General features: G+C 41.1%; 1 non-coding gene and 1 pseudogene across 1 annotated transcript; one reads left to right on the top strand and one right to left on the bottom strand.

The window, feature by feature from the left end:
• Positions 1-3,615: 3,615 nt before the first annotated feature.
• LOC100347267 (general transcription factor IIF subunit 2 pseudogene) lies at positions 3,616-4,317 on the bottom strand (annotated as a pseudogene).
• Positions 4,318-7,583: 3,266 nt separating this feature from the next.
• On the top strand, positions 7,584-7,690 carry LOC127484313 (U6 spliceosomal RNA). The gene has a single exon (XR_007911182.1). It is a non-coding gene; the product is annotated as a U6 spliceosomal RNA (small nuclear RNA).
• The last annotated feature ends 2,136 nt before the right edge of the window (positions 7,691-9,826 follow it).

Raw genomic sequence — 9,826 nt, 5'->3', positions numbered from 1 at the left:
CCTTTTTCCGGAACATGATCAAAATCCATGGAAAGCCTATGTTATCATTTTTCTACATTCCATCATGTTCTTTCACACTTAACATAATTTTGAAAGTAATTTTGGGCTATGTCCTTGAATTAATCAGCCTCTTTTCCTCTCTAAACCAAAGGTAACTGAAAATCAGATACTCCTCATATTTTAACCATGTGTTTCCTTTCTTCTGTATCTGAAATTAAAAGTGACATCACTCGTGCCCCTTTCTGAGCTCATCTCCCAGAGGAAGACACATTGTCATGCATTTTTAAGGTAGTATTTACTTTTAAAAATTTATATTTATTTGAAATGTAGAATGACATATAGAGAGGGAGAGACAGAAATCTTCCATCCTCTGGTTCCCTTTACAAATGGCTGTAGCAGCTACGTCTAACACACGCTAAATCCAGGAGTCTTGAACTATATCCTGGTCACCCTTGTGGATTGCAGGGATCCATGTACCTGGTCCATCTTCTCCTGCCTTCCCAGTTGCATTAACAGGGAGATGGTTGGAGGAGGAGCAGTCAGCACTTGAACTGCCATTTCAATATGGCATGTTGGTGTTTAAACAGGGGCTGAACCTACTGTGCCCCAGTTAATAAACTATTATAAAGATTTACTTGTTTCTGTACACATATGATTGTGTAGTTATATATTTTCAGAGAATATACAGTACATATAATCACATACATATAGCATTAAATGTTTTTCTAACACCAGACTCTTACTACATGTACATTCTTAAGCTTTTTTTAAAGATTTATTTATTTATTTGAAAGTCAGATTTACACAGAGATAGGAGAGGCAGAGAGAAATAGAGAGGTCTTCCATCCACTGGTATACTTCCCCATTGGCTGCAACATCCATAGCTGTGCCCAACCAAAGCCAGGAGCCAGGAGCTTTTTCCGGATCTCCCACGCAGGTGCAGGGACTCAAGGATGTGGGCCATCTTCTACTTCTTTCCCAGGAAATAGCAGAGAGCTGGATCAGAAGCCAGATTCAAATCCTATTATTAGAATTAGGAAATATCGCATAGGCTGGAGGCTCTCCAAACCCCTCTAATGTCAGGTCCAGCTTCCCTATGGTGAGGCATCACACAGTCTTGCTCAGGTCAGATGGAGGCAAACCCCACAGGAAGACTCACATTCTTGGCACTCATGACCATCACATCCAGAAGGTGGCCCTTCCTCAGTTACAGTCAGCAACTTCTCATACCCACCATCAGATACAGTATTCCAGGGCTGGCAAAGTGGAAGAATGTCTTCATTATGAATGTGTCTTGTCTCCACCAATCTTCTTCCCAGAGTTGTACTCTTTAGGGTTTCTGCAGTCTTGAGGCTCTCGGTTCCTGGTTTAAAGAGAGCTGTCCAGAGGCCACAGCTCCCCCCTGGGAGGGTTCAGCTTCTGGAGTCAACTGTCCTGATATCTGGATCACTGTTGAGCCTCCAGGTCTGGCACTGACCCTGATCCCTAAAGGTGTTCAAGGGTGGAGGAAGGCAGAGGAATTTCCTACAGGCTTAGGTTTTTTAAAATTTTTTTAATCCTTCCTTCCTTCCTTCCTTCCTTCCTTCCTTCCTTCCTTCCTTCCTTCCAACCTTCCTTCCTTCCTTTCTTTCTTTCTTTCTTTTGTTCATTCGTTCATTCTTTTTGACAGCCAGAGTGGACAGTGAGAGACAGAAAGAAAGGTCTTCCTTTTTCTGTTGGTTCACCCCACAATGGCTGCTGCTGCCTGCGTGCTTTGATGGCACACCGCACTGATCCAAAGCCAGGAGCCAGGTGCTTCTCCTGGTCTCCAATGCGGGTGCAGGGCCCAAGCACTTGGGCCATCCTCCACTGTACTCCCAGGCAACAGCAGAGAGCTGGACTAGAAGTGGAGCAATCGGGACAGAATCCGGCGCCCCAACCGGGACTAGAACCCAGTGTGCTGGCGCCACAGGTGGATGATTCACCTATTGAGCCGTGGCACTGGCCCAGGCTTAGGTTTTGGGAATTATGGGTAGGAGGTCTCAGAGAGAAGTCTGTGATTCCAAGCAAGCTTAAAGAGACACTGCTGCCATTCAACAATTTGTTCTGTAAGGATGTGGTTCTCCTGATCTTGTGCAGACAAAACAGATGAATATGAATATGGATAATATGAGCAGTAGACATCATCTTTAACTTGACTTTTTGTTAATTTTATTAATCAGATCAGCCCACTTATCTTCCCACTAAACATATAGATTTTCTGTCAACCAGTAAATTTGAATTTAGATGGAATCCTTTAGAAATGATAGACCATTTTTCAGCACGAGAATTTCTTTAACTTCACTCTTACGGAATTGAGTCTCAGTCTGTTGAGACTGATGTAAAAAATGTCATAGACTTGGTGGCTTATACAGAACAGAAATTTACTTCTCATACATCTGGAAGCTGGGAAGTCTAAGATTAAGGCTCCAGCACATTTGTTATCTGGTGTGGATCTTCCTGGTGTGCAGATGGCATCTTCTAGCTGTGTCTCCATGTGTCAGATGGGATGAAGGGGTTCTCTGGGGTCTCTTATAGAAGGCAGAAATCTCAATTATGGGGGCACCAAGCTCATGACCTAAAATTTTATCAAATAATCCATCTTCTAATATCATCTCCTTGGAGGTTATGATTTTGTTTCTTTCTATTTATTTTTTATTTTAAAGTCAAATCTACAGAGAAGGAAAGATCCATCTTCCCATCAGCTGGTTCACTCCCTAGATGGCTGTGTTGGGCAGCTCTGGGCCAGGCAGAAGCCAGGAGCTAAGAGTGTCTTCCCGGTCTCTTATGTGGGTAGCATGGGCCTAGCACTTGGTCCATTTTGGGTGCTTTCCTCAGGCCATTAGCAGGCAGATGGACTGGAAGTAGAGCAGCCAGGCCTTGAATAAGCACCAGTATGGGAAGTCTGCATTGCAGGAGGCAGCTTTACCTGCTCTGCCACAAGGCTGGCTCCAAGAAGTCCTAACTGAGCAAGTTTTTCTCCATTTTTCATATCAATATCATTGAGTACAATGAACTCAGGATGAAAACTGACATTTCACTATAAACCTATATGCTCTTCTTTTATTAATGTGTGTTTGGACATGAAACACGGGCACCTTCTCCCTCCATTTTATTTAAACAGATGGTTCTTCAGGAATTTTTGGAGTGTGTAACCTTGGCTTTTCATTCTTAACAGTTTCTGTAGCTGACATTCCTCTCTTTAAATCCACATTACCTCTGCTCCTCAAGAGATAGATAGAGGAAGAGAAAGTCTTAATCTAGAAAACAAATTCCTCATATTACATTTAGAAGGTAATGTTTATAAAGAAAAACACTTTTAATCCCCTAACCCTATCCTATTCATGGATAATCTGGTTTGATACAAGTCTATAAAAAATTTCTTTTTTCTCAAAAACATTTATGAAACTTTGTAAGAATAACCGTTTTAAACAATTGACAAAGAGAAACAATAGTACCAGCCATGTTACTGCTACAGACATAGGTGCTCAAGTGTCCAGAATCAAGGCTGTGGCCTCAGTGTCACCCTGCAGGGGGCCCACCAGCCAGCTCCCCAGGCACTGGCTTAATCTTTCATTTCTTCCTCTTATACTGTCCTTATTCTGGACTGAGCTCCCACATATTCTTGTGGATCTCTTTCACATTCTGAATACCAACTTCTCTCAAGGTTTCCTTCAGGTAGCCCACAGGCTGTTTTGTGATGTCCACCAGGTCCCTAAGGTTGGAATACTAGTACTTCTCAAAGGCTGAAAACAGCCTGGCTAAAACTTGCTGTTATCAGCTCGGGCTCGTTTTCCATCTTGTTTCTCCTTTCATAGTCAATGTTGTATTGATGACTAGCAACAGGTTTGTAATTGGTTGTTACAACTGTACCCAGTTGTTGGGATGGTCTTACTGCTTTGGGAGATTCTTCTGTTTGCCATCTCTTCAATCTCATGTAATTCTCACTGGCAGCATGTTGGCATTCAGCTCTTTATTCCAGCTCCTTCCTGAGACAGCCTCTCTAAGGAGCTCTCAGTAAATACCGTATACCATCCGGCAGTTTGCCAGACACACGGAAGATCTTGAGGAACACTGACTACAGCTGGTTTCACACCAGAATCGTGAATATTTGAGAGATCTTCATCCAAAGAAAAGGACACCACAGTCCTTCCTTGATTCTTGACAATCCGCAGTTTCTCAACTTCACCTCTTCCAGGAGTTTAGCTCATTGCTGTGGCAAATATTTAGAAACTTTGACCAGACACACTCCAGTGTACTGTTTGTACCAGTCACATGGAGTTCCCCGTACTTGGCCATGAGTCTTTTGGGGGTGGAAGTGAGTGAACTGGAGCAGCGGCCTCAGGACCTTGGGTACTGTGGAGCAATTATCCTGAGCAAAAGGCTAGCTGCAGTGGAAAGTGGACTGCAAGCAGGTGGTGCTGATCACCTGCCAAGATAATAGGAAACCTGGAACTGAGGAACACTGGAAGTGTCCATATTAAAATATGAATTGTGGGGGTGGGGGGGAGGACCGTAGTGTAGAAGAACCACTAGTTCTTAAAATCTGTGTGTATGAAATGCATGAAGTTTTTATTCCTTATATTAAAGTATATTGGTAAAAATAGACAAATAAATTCTGGAACATAATAGACAGAAATAAATCCAGACGAATATATTCAATAATTTTTGAAAAAGAGCAAAGGCAGCTCTAAGTAGAAAGTATAGCCATTTCAAAAGTGCTCCAGAAAAATCGAACACTCATAGGCCAAAAAAAATATATAAATAAAGAAAAGAAAAAAAATATGGATATTTTCCTTTTGTCCTTTCCCCCTTGCAAAGGTGATTTGTGGGCAGAGGCCTCAGAGCAGTGGGTGGGGTGGGGGTAGTTGTGAGAGATGAATAAACAGAGAACGGAGGGTTTTCGGGTAGTGAATTTATTCTGTACGATACCACAATTGTGCACATATCTCAATAACATTGGTCAAATTGATAGAATTAACAAGGCAGGAGTGAATGGTATGTAAAATATGAACTCCTGGTGATGTTGGTTCAATGTATGTAAGAAAGCTTACAAATGAGAGTTTTTAATTGTAGGAAAGTCTGAGTGTGCGTGTGGAGTGGACATACGTGGCCATTGTCAAATTTACTCTTTAGTTTTTCTGTGAAACTTAAGCTGTATTGCGGAAACAAATTCTAGAAATGGACAACAAAATTCTTATTCTAACTGACAGTTCTAGGGAAGCTGAGTTTATATTATTCTACTATTGTTGTGGTTTAACAGTGTTCATCTCCTGAATATTTGAACTGAGATCAGAATTCCGTACGATGGGATGTGAGAATTCACTGAACTGAAGGATGGAAAACTTGGATTCTAAGACAAGTTATTTATTCATTTATATATTTATTTATTTATTCATTCATTTTTTATTTGACAGGTAGAGTTATACACAGTGAGAGAGAGAGACAGAGAGAAAGGTCTTCCTTCCGTTGGTTCACTCGCCAAATGTCCACTACAGCCGTAGCTGTGCTGATCTGAAGCCAGGAGCCAGGTACTTCGTCCTGGTCTCCCATGCATGTGCAGGGCCCAAGCACTTGGACCATCCTCCACTGCACTCCCGGGCCACAGCAGAGAGCTGGACTGGAAGAGGAGCAACTGGGGTTAGAACCCGGTGCCCACTGGGGTGCCGGTGCCGCAGGTGGAGGATTAAACAAGTGAGCCATGGCGCCGGCCCCAACAAGTTCTTTTATTGCTGTATTGGTGACACTATATTTCACTGAGGTACCAATTGCTCATCGTTAAACATCAAAACAAATTTGGACTAGCTGATCTCAGAGATCCCTTTTATCTTAGGATTATATGACCGTGGGGCTAGTGTTTGGTGGAATACTTAATATGCCATTTGGGATTCCTGCATTTTCTAACAGGACCTGAGTTTGAGTCTCAGTGATGCTCTCCATTCCATGTTCCTGATAACGCACACCCTGACAGGCAGCAGGCAATGACTCATGTTCTTGGGGCCATGCTACATATGTGCTTGGCTTGCATTGAGTTTCTGGCACTCAGTTCTAGTCTGACCAAGCACCAGTCATTGTGGGGCTTAGAGGAGTGAAACTGCACATGGGAGGTCACTCTGTCTCATCTTTCTATCCCTGTCCATCTCTCTACTTTGCTTTCCTTAGTTTTTTTTTTTCCAATTAATTTATTTATTTGAAAGTAAGAGTTAACACTGAGAGAGAAAGAGAGGCAGAGAGAGAGAGGTCTTCCGTTTTCTGTTTTCCCTCCTCAGATGGCCGCAATGGCCAGAGATTTGTGATCCAAAGGCAGGAGCCATGAGCTTCTTCTGGGTCTCCCACACAGGTGCAGGAATACAAAGACTTGGACCATCTTCCACCACTTTCCCAGGCCATCACTGAGAGCAGGATTGGAACTGGAGCATATGGGACTCAAACCTGTTGCCTACATGGGTTGCTGGTACTGTAGGCATTGATTTACCCACTATGCCACAGTATAGGCCTCCCATCTCTCTACTTTTTGAGGAAGATTATCCAGGATTTTTATAAACACTATGTGTATATGAAAAGTTCAGGCAGGACGTCAGCTCATGTGAAAGGAGGAGATACAGAGCAGGGTCATTTATCTTCAAAGAGTAATGTGATTGCTGTAAAGAGAGTGACAGAGCTCATTGAACCCAAAACAAATTGGTGTGGTTCTGTTAAGAGTTTAGAACTATGTGAATTAGGCAGAAGATTTCTTCTCTTTGCCCTGGATGTAGCATTCACCAAGAAGTGGAATTGTTCATGTTCTGACCTTTTTTGGCCCTGATTTTAATCAATTGTTGTGGTAATCATTAAATAAATCATGTTTGTTTTTCAAGTGACTGATTAGAGTGAGTCACGCAACAGAGAATCACAGCACACTCTGAAAATGTTCCTGAACCCAAGTGAAAGGAAAGTCTTGCTTGAGGTAGAGAGCAAGACATGGGACACATGGGGTCAGTTCAGAAGCCTAACATCAGCAGTTTGTGTATCTTTGGCCTTGGAACTGAGTCCCCAAGGCCAAGTTTCCTCATCCCTCAAATTGAATGATTTTACCTTAGGCAAAGGGAACAGAATCCAAAGAATGTGTAGGGTGTGAACCTCTCTGTTAATTATCAGAATCTCTTGCAGGCACTGCGGCTCAACAGTCTAATCCTCCACCTAGTGGCGCTGGCACACCGGGTTCTAGTCCTGGTCGGGGTGCCAGATTCTGTCCTGGTTACCCCTCTTCCAGGCCAGCTCTCTGCTATGGCCCAGGAGTGCAGTGGAGGATGGCCCAAGTGCTTGGGCCCTGCACCCCATGGGAGACCAGGAGAAGCACCTGGCTCCTGCCTTCGGATCAGCGTGGTATGCCGGCTACGGCGGCCATTGGAGAGTGAACCAACGGCAAAAATAGGAAGACCTTTCTCTCTCTCTCTCTCTCTCTCTCTCTCACTGTTCACTCTGTATGTCAAAAAACAAAATTATCAGAATCTCTTTATTCTTGACCAATAAAACACTTTCTAAGTTGGTCTTGACAAGACTTAACTTTTAAAATACAGTTTAGAGTGCTTGCTTCCACAGCACATATACTAAAATTGTAATGATACAGAGAAGATTAGCATGGCCTCTGTGCAAGGATGACACGCAATTTCGTGAACTGTTCCATATTTTTTTCTGGAATCAACCCATATGCCCCTCAACAGTAGACTGGATAAAGAAATTATGGGACATGTGCTCTACAGAATACTATACAGCAGTAAAAAAAAAATGAAATCCAGTCATTTGCAACAAAATGGAGGAATCTGGAAAACATCATGCTGAATGAATTAAGCAAGTCCCAAAGGACAAATATCATATGTTCTCCCTGATCGGTGACAGCTAACCGAGCACCAAAAAGGAAACCTGCTGAAGTAAAATGGACACTAAGAGAAAGAGTGACTTGATAAGCCCTTGTCCTGACTGTTGATGTACAATTTAATACTTTATCCCTTTTAGTTTTTTTTTTTTGTTCTACTTAATACTATTGGTTGAACTCTGTAATTAACACACAATTATTCTTAGGTGTTTAAATTTAACTGAAAACAGTTTTTCATTTCAAAAGTTAATTTTTCATTGCTATGCTATAGAAAAAAAGTTGAATTCTTCATATTAAACTTGCACCCTGAAACATACTAGAATTATTAAATAGATTTGGGAGTTTTTTGTTATTTGCTTTTTTAACTTTGATTTTCTTGCTTTTAGCTTTTCTTTTTTAAATCTTTGAAATTTTCTACATAGTCAATCATATGGTGTGCAAACAAGGACAATTTTATTTATTACTTCCAAGTTGGTATATTTAATCTACTTTTCTTGTTGTTACATTAGATGGAATGTTTAGTAGGATGCCAAATAGGAGTGGTAAGAGGAGACATCCTGCCTTATTCATGACCTTAACCAGGAAGTTTCAAGTTTCTCACCATAAGTGATCACATTAGCTGTGTTAGTGTGTACTCTGTTAGCTACCACAGATCAGAAAGCAAATATAGTATTTATCTTTTTTGGACTGCTTTATTTCACTAAGTTTAATAATTTAGAGTTACATCCATTTTTGTTGACCACTGTGCAGTATTTCATAATTTGTGTGTGTGTGTGTGTATGATAATTTCTTTATACAGTCATCAGTTGATTGACTTCTGGGTTGATTCCATTTCTTAGATATTATGAATTGAGCTACAGTAAACTTGGGAGTACGGATGTCTCTTTCATATGTTGATTTCTTTTCATTTAGATAAATTCATTTTGACATAGCTTCAAGTCACACTCACGTATACATTTTCTATAAATAAAATACATATATATTTTATATTTATAATGCATTAATATATGTCATAGCATATTGTCATTTCTTTCAGTCATAAATTCTCAAGTGAACATTATTTATAGACACAGAATTTAGCATAATTTTCTTGTGTCATAATTAACTTTCATTCATGGATGAATATTGAAACCACCTGTTTTTCTTTTCTTTTTTTTCAATAACCAATACATGAGCACACCCTCCCAGTACAATGAAATTGCAATTTCCCGAGTGGGCACAGGAAACAAAGTGATACAACTTATGAGTGTCTTATTTTCATCTCTGTCATGGAGGCAAAGTTCACTCAGGAGAGAGGATTAAGTGCATCAATGCTTGACCCATCAGAGAAGCATATTAGCAAGAGTGGTATAAAGCCTGTGCTTCCCAGCTCACAGGATCCCAGGAAGAAGAGAATGGATCCAGTTGTGGCCCTGGTGTTGGGGCTCTGCTGTTTGCTTCTCCCTTCACTCTGGAAGCAGAATTCTGGGAGAGGGAAGCTCCCTCCTGGCCCCACTCCTTTCCCCATCATTGGAAATATTCTCCAGATAGATGTTAAGGACATCAGCAAATCCCCAACTAAGGCAAGTATTCATTATGCTCCTCCTGTGGCATGCAAAGGGTAAATAGATTGACTCTTTTGAAAATAAAATCTATTCCCAGATGCAGACTCTTATAACAAATGTTTATAAATCAAAATGCTCTCTGTAAGCTTTGATGCTTCTTCTAGCAATTTCAGGAGATGAGTGGAGAAATATAGGTCCCCGTAGATAGAATCAAAATAATTAAGTGACAAAAGTCGGGAGTACTGAGGATCTTCTTTGATTTTCAGCTTTTGCCCGCAGGTCACTGACAAGTGAAGAGCTTCTGATAGAAATTTCATTCAAGAAATCATCTATTGTATTATACACATGGTTTCTTTTTTCAGAATATCCATGGAAATTGAACATCTCTGCAGAATCAGTAAAAACTTGT

Source organism: Oryctolagus cuniculus, chromosome 15 (genome assembly GCF_964237555.1).
Source record: "Oryctolagus cuniculus chromosome 15, mOryCun1.1, whole genome shotgun sequence".
In the NCBI taxonomy this organism is placed as follows: Eukaryota; Metazoa; Chordata; class Mammalia; order Lagomorpha; family Leporidae; genus Oryctolagus; species Oryctolagus cuniculus.
This window is presented reverse-complemented; position numbering and strand designations above follow the sequence as displayed.